The sequence below is a fragment of the Camelus bactrianus genome, unplaced genomic scaffold (assembly GCF_048773025.1).
Source record: "Camelus bactrianus isolate YW-2024 breed Bactrian camel unplaced genomic scaffold, ASM4877302v1 HiC_scaffold_28, whole genome shotgun sequence".
Lineage (NCBI taxonomy): Eukaryota > Metazoa > Chordata > Mammalia > Artiodactyla > Camelidae > Camelus > Camelus bactrianus.
Window position 1 is genome coordinate 1,191,761 of NW_027413942.1, and position 9,583 is coordinate 1,201,343.

The following is a 9,583-nucleotide window of genomic DNA, read 5'->3' on the forward strand; positions in this document are numbered from 1 at the left end:
CAGCGGCCCGGATGGACGCGGACACTCACCCGCTCCCGGCGGGCGAGGAGAATAGTCGAAGCGTGCCCGCCAGCGCACCCGTCCCCTCCTGCCCAGCCGGCCGGGGCCCCAGCTCGGTCAGTTCCACACACACCCCGGCAGGAAGCGGGCGCAGGCAGTGGGAAACCGGCGTAACTTCAGACAGCGGGCGGGGAGCGTCCTCCTCCCGCGGACACGCAGGCAGCGCTGTCCCTGAGCTTCCATGGCGCCGCCCGCTCAGTCCTGAGGAAAACAAGCTCCGCCCCCAGGGAAGACGCTGGCTGCTTACGCGAACTGCGCATGCGCACCGCAACCTAAGACACGCTGGCTTCGCGCGCCCCCTGCAGGTCCTCGAGGGCGGTGCAGGATACTCAGAACTCACTCTAGAACACATGACCCCTCCCAGCCAGGATGCTAAATCACTGGAAATCTCAGTGCCCTGGCCTCTTTGTTGATGGCACTGGCGATGCTCTCATCCAGCCATGCCTGCTCTCTTGCCTGACACATGCCTCAGTCCTTGGAATCCCGCCTGAATCAGATTCTGTTCTGGAGGAAGGACAGGTGCAGAAGAATCTCAAAATTCCAAACTTAGAAGATGATCAGGAACCCAAACTCAACTCTGTCAACTCCCTGGGGTCCCCTGAGGAGTGTGGTTTTCTCAGACCATCTGCCCTGTGTCAGGAGCAGACCAAGCCTCAGGTAGCTTAGAGAGACTATCATGCAGCACATGCTTTAGACGGTTCTCAGTTCTGACCTGCATGACCTTGAGACCCTTTTGTAACTCCTAACACTGTTTTCTCATACCTATAGTGATGGTTATTGATGACTGAGTTAATCCTCTTACAATGCTGAGGTGCTGTTGTTCTTTGGATAACCGAATATTTTGAAGGGATCAACTGTTTATCACTTCCCCCTAATTATGTTTTTAAAACTAGAAATGTTTCAGGGGGCACTCAGGTCCTCCTCTTGCACCAGTTCCTGGTGTTGGCAGTTTCTGCTCTGAGCTCCAGATCTTGATCCTGCCGGTGGTCTATGGTGATGCCAGTGTGTACATGCTCTTCCTTGTGCACTGGTGAGGAAAGGAGGCAGCCCTTCCCCTAAATGAGGCTGCAACATGCTGACACTCAAAGCAGGCACAATGAAGAATCAGCTAGAGTTCCCGGTACCAGCTGTCCCAGGTAGAAACATCACCTTCACCACAGTGTTCCTGTGCTCCTATCAGGCCTTCACTACTCGCAGCAGGCCATGCATGAGCAGTGTGACAGGTGACTGCCTGTCCCAGCACAGCATGGTGGTGATGATCCCACCTTATCTGTTTGTCTTTGGAGTGTCCCCACACCTCTCTGAGCTTCACTTTGCTCTTCTCACAGGCAGGCTTGTACAGGCATGAACCTCACAGGATTATGGTAGGTAGTCATGGTAGCTGCTCACCCAGTGGCAGGCTCTGCCGAGAGGGCTGCTGGGAGTGCTGTGTGTCTTCACACTTGTCCTTCACTCTCCCCAATGAAAACACTCTTGGCCTTATCCTTCCCTGGCCTGTGGCCTTTCTGTGTTTGCAAAAGAACATGGAAGCAATCTGCAAAGAAGTTTTGAGGTTCTGTCCATCTGGTCCAGGAAATGCTGACTCTGCTAGATGTGATGTTGTGTGGGGTCTCATGGGAGAGGCTTGGGCAGGACTTCCCTTGGCAATAAGCTGCCCCACCCAGGCCTTTCCATGATCCAGACTCCTGGGACCAGGGTGCAAATCCCCAGCTCCTCACTTGTCAACAATGTGACCTGGGCAACTTTCTCAAACCCAAGCTTTGTCCACCCAAGGTCAGCAGAGATGGGGGATAACAGGATGTCCTGCACAGAGTGTCTGTGCAGATTAAGTGAGGTAGAACAGACAGAACAGTGGTGGGGCCTGGCCCGTTGGTTGGCAGAAGGGAGCTCACCATGTGCAGCAATTTCCGCGGGTCACCCAGCAATCTGCCCAGAGGCTTAGCCACTCCATCACTATCATGTGTCTGAAGTCCACTTAACCACATGGGAGAGAAACAAACACATATTCTGAGTGTAGCTGCCACAGGAAAAAGTGCATCTGAGCGGGGAGTAATACCAGAGGCTGATCAGGATGGTGGAAGATGCCCCCTTGGGTTGAGCAGAGTGTAGCTGCCCTCTGGAGCCTGGGGTTAGTGAGGATGTGCTTGTAGAAATGCCCCTCTCCTTTACCCATCAATGCTGGGTCCTGCGGGTACTGAGTCCCACAATCGGTGTGCTGCTAGTGCCCTCAGCACAGAGAAAAACCCAGGGGTTCCCACAAGGCTTCGGCCACATCCTCTGCTTCCTGAACTCCCATTCTGGTGACCCCACCTGGGATGCAGAGATGAGGTGAGGCAGGGGCTTGTGCTGTCAACACCACTGCTCTACCCTGGGAATCTGACACACAGTAGGTTCTCGGTAAGTCATTGTTGAATGAACAGCAATACTGGGTCAAGTTTCTGTGGGTGTCTGTGCCCCCAGATCAGGGACCCCTCAGGGCCCACCTCACAAGTGACATGAAAATAATAATGCCACCAGGAGCAATAACAGTTCCTCAGAATAAGTGGGCTTTTCCAAGCACTCTCCACCTGTTGCAAAGGCCTCCCAGCAGGGAAGTGGGCTGTCAGGGGCAACACTGCACTCTCCACTGTAACAAGGAGAAAGCCAAGGGCCACAGAGAGGAGTGCCTTTCCAGTGTCACTGCTCACTTTCCCACCTTTTGGGAGACTGGGAGGCTTTTCTACTACATTCTGGCTCTGAAGCCCCAATATTGTTTGGACATGCCTCCCTCCCTGGAGCAGGGAACCACTAAGTGACCTGTCACTTGTCACCAAGCAGACAGGCTCATTTCAGCTCATTGTGCCACCTGCAGTTTGTGCTAGTAGCAGGATCCTCTGGGAGACATCACAGTCTCCCAACCTGAAAACAGGTGAACAGCTCACAGGTTTCCTGGAGAGGATGGTCACATGGCCTTGATCTGGCCAATCAGCATTTTCCATCCTCCCTGGCCACTGTGATTGGCTCAGGGCTGGGCACCAGCCCAATCAGGCTCCACGGAGGTCAGGCCTAGTTGCTGGAATCCTGGGAGCAGAGAAGTTCTATTTCAGTTGGGATTTGAGGGGTGGTGATGTCAGCCTCTGGCAGTTGGTGACTATCTTGCTCTCGTAAAGGCAGAGCCATGTGAAGATGACACCAGTGGCAGAGCCCAGAGGTGGGGAAGGATGACTTCTGCTGATGTCACTGAGCACCAGGTACAGCCCTGCCTGAAGCTATCTCCCTGTGGATGTCTCAGTTAGGTAAGTCATTCTCTCCTGCCCTGTTTGCTTCTTTAAGCCACTTTGGTTTTCTGTCACTGGTTTTAAGAAAAAGTTTCACTATTCCTTCAAGCTGGCTAAATGGAGACCCTGGAACTGCAACAGTGTGGTGACAGGCAACAATGTGGCTAATAGACTCCAGAGGCCTCTGTTCAAACAGGGGATTGTAAATGACAAGGGAGAGTACACATGGCCTCAGTGAACAGATTTGCTAGTGGTAGCTCGCAGTTCCTGGATATTAGAGTGCATGCACTCAGCCAAGTCTCAGCCCTGCTCTCACACCTGCTAACCCATACATCTCCTCTCCCACCTGCCCGGCCTAGGGGCCTGGACACCCCCAGGCACCTGAAACAGCCCAGGGCTTTGTGTTGTAATTTACACAGGCTGCCCCCACTTCTGAGGGTGAGGGTGACTGGGTTCCAGTTTACAGAGAAACAGACTAGATGGTCTCACTGGTGAGCTGTGGGGGTGGGACCCCAATCTACCATCTGACCTATGACTTCAGAGTGGACAGCCTCCCCACCCTCAGCCAGGATGCTTGCTAAGCCTAGGGGCTCAGGAGTCCTGCTCCCTCCAGCACCCCTCCTGGAGGTGAGAGTGGGGGCTCTGCCCTATACAACATTCACCCCTGCAGGGGCACACGTGTGACCTCACAGTCTGTCATCCCTTCCTTATGACCTGGACCTCCTTGGCAGGGCATGAGAGGTGCCTTGATGTGTGAGAACTGCAGTTCATGGCTGCACATGTGGGGAGGTGCACCATGACTGAGAGGACAGCACCCCAATTTAAGCCCCCTCCATGCTCAGATGATTACATCCTGGAATTGAGGGGTTCCCAGGGGTCAGGTAGCCAATTCTGGCCTTAAGGACAAATTCTTATCACCCAGGAGGCTAATTTTTAAATTAAATTACACATTTACAATTCAATAGTCAAGCCCCTTTCTCAGCAGCCTTGTAGCCTCTCAGCTTTTACCCCTCGCTGTGACCATGTTCTTAGCTTCAAATTGAGTGCCATTATGGACATGAACATGTCCCTGTCATGTGTCACCTTCAGAGTAAGGGGCCACCCAAAACTCCCCTCCCTTCCCCTTGTCGATACCTCCACACAGGGAGTAGGGCCCTTTCGATGCAGTTGTGCAAATGTGTGAGCTAAGGGTTTAGAATGACCAGGCTAGGAGGGGTCTGCCCCACATGGCAGGGCAGGTGGGCTGGCAGGGGGTGATGGTTCACTTGTAAAACTCAGCTGGTGTCAGGCAGCGACAACAGACTGGCAGCCAAGGGCTCAGCTGGTGCAGAGTAAGCGGATTAAATGTGTTCACCCAGACGCCTCGGGGATGGCAGCCCCAGAGTAAGACTACAAGTGGGGAAGGTGGAGGGTCCCCAGTGCCTGGACCTCCACCTTCTAAAAATCAGGACTGAGATGTGGCTTTGAAATCAGAACACTGGAGTTCAAAGCTTCCCCCAACACTTGGTCAATAATTCAAAGCAAATGAGCCTCAGTTTTCTCATGTGTAAAATCGGAACATTGAAGCCTCTCCCTCTGAGGGTGTGGAGGGAAGTAAATGCGGTGACAGCAGAGCACAGGAGCTGTCTGGGCTGAGCCTGAACACAGGCAGGCCGTTGTTGCTGCCATGACCACCGTCTTCCAGGGCAGGGTCTGCACACTCTCCCTGTGAAGGTCCAGACAGTAAACATTCTAGGCTTTGAGGGACCTACAGTCCCTGTCACAACTACCACCCTCTGCTGTTGGAGGACAAAGGCAGCTCCTGCAGTAGGTAATCCAGGCTCGCACCCCCGCTTCCTGGGATAAGTATTCCTGAGATACAATTGTCACATAACTTTGTTGGCTTTAGGTGTGCAGCATAATGGCCTGTTACATGTGCATATTGTGAAATGATCACTGCATTAAGTTTACTTGACGTCTGTCATCACCCATAGTCACACACTATTTTCCTTGTGATCAGAAATTTTAAGAGGTACTCTCTTAACAACTGTCAAATGCACAGTGCAGTGTTATTAACTACAGTCACCTTGCAGTACATTATGTCCCCAGGACTTTTTTATCTTCTAACTGGAAGTTTGTACATTTTGATTATCTTCCCGTATTTCAATCACCCCCTGACTCACCTCTGGCAACCACCAACCTGATCTCTGTTTCTATGGGTTTTGGTTTATTTTATAGATTCCACATATAAATGAGATCATAGGTATTTGTCTTTCTCTGTCTTATTTATTTCACTTAGCATAATACCCTGAAGGTCCATCCAAGTTGTCACAAATGGCAGGATTTCATTTTTTTAATGTCTGAATAAGATTCCATTATATATACATATATATGCATCACGTTTTCTGTATCCATTCATCTGTTGATGGACACTTAGGTTGTTTACATATCTTGGTTATTGTAAATAATGGTACAGTGAACGTGAGGGTGCAGTTGTCTCATTGACATAGTGATTTCATTTCCTTTGGATATATTCCCAGCAGTGGACTTGCTGGATCATATGGAAGTTCTAATTTTAAATTTTGGGGGAGTCTTCTTACTCTTTTCCAGAGTGATGGCACCAATTTACATTCCCACCAACATTGCAGAAGTTTCCCTTTTCTTCACACCACCACTATCACTTGTTATCTCTTGTATTTTGATGACACCCACCCTGACAGGTGTGAGGGGATATCTCATTGTGGTTTTGATTTGCATTTCCCTGATGGTGAGTGATGTTGAGCACCTTTTCATGTACCTGTTAGACATCTGTGTGCCTTCTTTGGAAAAATGTCTATTCAGTTCCTCTGCCCACTTTTTAAATCAGATTGCTTGTTTTTTTGCTGTTGAATTGTAAGAGTTATTTATATGTTTTGGGTGTTAACCCCTTATCAGATACATAGTATGAAAGTACTTTCTCCCCTTCTGTCTGTTACCCTAACCTCTGCTTTCTGGATGACAGGGGTCCAGGCACTTGGGAATCTCTGCTTCTCACATGTTTCCAATGGTGGGTGGGTGAGGGCTGTGTTCTGATAAAACTGTGCACAACCGTGGGTCACTACCCCTTCTTTTAGAAGGTGGGCTCTGAAGACTGCAGTGTGGGCAGGGATGTTTTCCTGAAGTCATCATTTGGATGGTCATGTGCCCTGGAACTCACATCTTCTAGCCCGGATGTGATGGGGGAATTTGCAAAGGGAGGACCTTGCAGCTAAGAGACTGACCAGGTGCTCTTGTGCCTTGTTGGAAGCACCTGGAATAAAAGTTGTGTGGAACAGGGACTCCTCCAGGTCACAAGGCTCAGTTCAGGCTTCTGGGATGCAGAGACCTGCTTTGAGCCACTCACTGAGGAGGGAAGGGCCTCAGGCAGGAGGGAGGTGTTGCTGGATTTCACTTGCCCTGTTTGTCAAGTATCAGCTCTGTTGATGTGTGGCACATGGGCTTAGCTTTGGGCATGTAAGAGGAGAGGTTCCTGGGGAAGGGCTGGCTTTTTCCTCTGATTGAGGTCCTACTGTTTGCCAAGCACAGCAGTCCTCTGAGTCAGAGCTGGAAAGCCAAGCACAGAGAGGTCAGGGAGTTTCCAGGTCACACAACATTAGGGGCATCATTAGGGTCTGATGCAGACCTGACGCCCAGCCTACATTCTCTCTCCTTTCCCAGGACCATCATGATCCCACATGTCAGCATCACCCAGAGAGGCCCAGGTATGGGCACTGGGACCTTTCCTGCCTAACATGCCAGGAGCCTTAAGAGGGAGGACAAGACACTTCCTAAGTCCATGATGCCCAGAGGCTGCTCTCAGCGAGAGGCCCAGCACACACTCTTGGATGAATCCTATCTCTGTACTGAGTCACTGTGTCCTCCTTGCCTCAGTTCTTCTGCCCACATGGGGCTGGAAACAGCAGCCACTTCACAAGGGTCTAAGGAACCTCCAGGATCCTGGAAGCAGCGCCCTCACACAGGGAGCATGGTGGGGTCAGCCTCCATTGTCTCCTTAATTTTTCCTCACCTCTTTGCTGGATGAGGAGCCCTAGCGGGGCCCTGGCTTGTCCCAATTCTCACCCCAGATCAGGGTCCAGCAGGGGGTGGTGTCCAGGCTGGACTCTGTCCTCTGCCCCTTCTGGGCAACCTCATTCCCCACACCTTGGCTGCCTGGACACTGTCTTCCAGGGGCCACTCTGTGCCTCCCACACCTACCTAGCATCCACCCACCATGGGTTAGTCCATCGCCCTCTGGCCCTTGGACACACACCTCCGTGTTGAGTGGAAATGAGGTGACGGACATGCTGGGCCTCCTAGACAGTCTGGGGGAGCCCGATATCCCCATCCTGCCCATCGCCCCAAGAGCTCAAGTTGGGGAGAGGGTGTGCCTCCATTCATACTCTGATTTGCTCAGATTCTCAGCACTTACTTTGCTGGGTGGATATGGGGGCAGAGGGATGATGTAAAAGCAGGAGACCTGGACAGCAGAGCATGAGAAGGGGGCTAGCACAGGCTGGTCTCATAACCCCCTTAGCCTTGGCTTTCTCATCTTTAAAGTGGGACAGACTATTGTGAGGTGAGCAGGATCCTGACCCATAGCCAGGCACTGTCCTACAAGCATAAGAGATCACTGACTCCTCATGAAAACCTGTGGGGCAGGGACAGGCGTTATCACCCATTTCTGCAGAAGTAACTGAGGCACAGAGAGAACAGGGGAGGTGACCACCCCAGATTACAGAGCCCAGGCCATCTGATTCCAGTGTCCAGGCTCATGGTCAGTGCCCAGTCTGGGTTTCCTTCCTCCCTTCACCCTCCACTGGGACCCATGGCTGCAGCCTCATCTCAGTGTGATTGTTCATGGGAAACAGGATGGGGGCTCTGAGGGCCTGTTTCTCTGAGCACTGCTTTCCCAGAAGGCTCAAGGGGTTGACTGTATTCACTACTGGACACCCAGGCCTGGGCCCAGGCCAGCCACACTGCAAGGCCTGAATCAATGATTGTTGAGTGAATACCTGAACCTCTGCATATACCTGCATGTTGCTCCCATTTCTTCATCTCCACAGCTGGCTACCCGACCAACACCTCGTGTCATCTGGCCTCTGCCAGGGACAGTCAAGGGGACTAGAGCTGCTCATCTGGGGACAGGGAGCCTCAGGGGCCCTGTGTCTGTCCCAAGCATCTCCTGGGCCAATTCACAGGGAAGCCCAGCCAGCTTCCAGGAACAGCAATCAGGTCCCAATCCCAGGGGTGTAGAGTAGGTCTTGAGGGGTGTTTCCTGAGACTGATTTTGTGTATGAAGGGGTCCTGGGGGTCAGGCTGCTTTCAACCTCCATTCCAGGCCCACACCACTGCTGGCAGCATTGAGCTAGTCATAAAGGACACAGGCCGTGGGGCCAAGGCTATAGCAGGGCTCTGCTCCCTCTCTGTGGCTCAGTGTCCTCATCTGTAACAGAGAACTAGTAACAGGGCCAAGGGAGGGCTCACTGAGACCCTCCTCTGTAGCTTTGGTTGGACACTGCCCTCTCTCTGCTCAGTGCCCTTCTCTGTAATAGAGAACTAGTAACATTTTTCTTAGCCCCTTTTGGCCCCATTTTTCTGAGTCTCTTTCCACATTGAGCCCAGGGCTTTCACAGAGATCACAGACTTGGGAGGTAATCAGAGTGTGGTCTCAGCCCTAGTGGTCCCAACTGAGGCCAGAGGAACTTCAGGAGGGGTGGGAATCCAGAAGTGCTTCATGGAGGAGGTGAGATCTGAGCTGTGTCCCCAAGGATGAGCTGTCATCCAGCTGAGACCTGGCACTGAGCAGGACCCATGTACATGGTGAATGAGGGTGTGAATGAATGAATGGGCACCCCTCTAACAGAGAGTGAGGGGGGAAGTCCCCCAGGCCAAAGCAGGAAACACAGGGCACCCTGGGGGAGCAGAGGGCGGGGCTGCAGTGTGATGCCTGCCTCACCCTTTATGGGTGTCTTGCCCCCACTTTAGCCTGTGTTCTGGTGGATTGGGAGCCCTTGCCTCTCCTCTGCTACAGTATCCTGCTCTTCATTCCTAGCAACACCCGCCTGTGTCACCTCAGTGTCCCCAAGTGGACCTGGACCTGTCTTGTGGGAGATTGTGAAGAGGGAATTGGTGTGCAGCCCAAGACTGAAGTGGGAGGGAGAGGATAATAGGGACCTCCAGAGGGGATCATGGGCTGGGGGAAGTCGGAGGGGTGGGGAAGGCAGAGACTCAGGGCTGAAGGATCCTGCTAGTGGTGGCTCCTTCACAAG